Source organism: Capra hircus, assembly GCF_001704415.2.
Source record: "Capra hircus breed San Clemente chromosome X unlocalized genomic scaffold, ASM170441v1, whole genome shotgun sequence".
Lineage (NCBI taxonomy): Eukaryota > Metazoa > Chordata > Mammalia > Artiodactyla > Bovidae > Capra > Capra hircus.
In genome coordinates this window covers 4,794,326-4,795,515 of record NW_017189516.1, presented here as the reverse complement: position 1 = coordinate 4,795,515, position 1,190 = coordinate 4,794,326, and the positions used below count along the sequence as shown (strand labels likewise).

The following is a 1,190-nucleotide window of genomic DNA, read 5'->3' as shown; positions in this document are numbered from 1 at the left end:
GAGTAAACTCTGGGAGTTGGTGATGGACAGGGAAGCCTAGTGTGCTGCAGTCCATGGGGTCACAAAGAGTTGGGCACGAATGAGTGACTGAACTGAACTGAACTGATATATAAGTATATTTAAAGCCACAATGAAATATCCCTTATATTGGATCTTCTGTTTCAGAACAGGGACTTCAAGTCCCTGGATGAGAAAAATGAAGCCTGTAACCCAGGTTGCTACTGGCAAGTATCATATAAAAATAGGAGGAAATTGCTTTAGGATGCTGTGGAGAACAGATTTGAGAAACCCCCGCCCCTGCAAAATTAACAACCTAATGGTATCTTAGAGCTGTTGAATCAACCAACTCTGAATCTCTTCCTATCTCTAGTATCCTTATTAAGATAAAAATATCCTTATTGTTTATGCTTCTTTGAGTCAAGTTTTCCACTACCTGTTGGTAAAATCATTCTGATATATAAATGTAATGTGCAAAGCAGTCTCTTAGTAGTAGTGGTATTATAGAGGCTTTATTTCTTTTTTAGAACTTGCTAGCTTTTCCAAATGTTTTACAGCAGAGATGAACTGCTGCCAGAATTAGGAAAGAAAAATAAAGGTTCCTTTAAAATAATATTTCATATTATAAAATAAGCATATAGTCATTGTATGAAATATGGGAAACAGTAAAACACAAAACAAATAAAAATTCTTATAAATACATTATTTCAAAATGTATTTTTTGCTGTGTTCTTCTAGTCTTTTTTCTATGTAGGCATGTTTTTTACAAAAATGAAATCACCTCTTTCATGACCTGCTTTTCCGCTTGTTAATTTATGAACATTAGACATGACATTAAATCTATGTTTTAATATTAATGGCTGCATAATTAGTTCACATCATGGGTAAATTGGGCTTCCCTGGTGGCTCAGATGGTAAAGCGTCTGCCTGCAATGCGGGAGACCCAGGTTCGATTCCTGGGTAGGGAAGATCCCCTGGAGAAGGAAATGGCAATCCACTCCAGTACACTTGCCTGGAAAATCCCATGGATGGAAGAGCCTGATAGGCTACAGTCCATGGGGTCTGGATAAAGTAATACATTCTTGGATATTTGGGTTGATCATTACTCAAAAGTGGAACTGCTAGATCATATGGTAGATGAATTTTTAAAATTTTGAGGACTCTCCTTTTTTTTTTTTTGGCTGTGCCACATG

General features: G+C 36.6%; 1 non-coding gene across 1 annotated transcript; it reads left to right on the top strand.

Annotated features, from left to right (window-relative positions):
- Positions 1 to 893: 893 nt before the first annotated feature.
- On the top strand, positions 894 to 965 carry TRNAC-GCA. Its single transcript has one exon. It is a non-coding gene; the product is annotated as a tRNA-Cys (tRNA).
- The last annotated feature ends 225 nt before the right edge of the window (positions 966 to 1,190 follow it).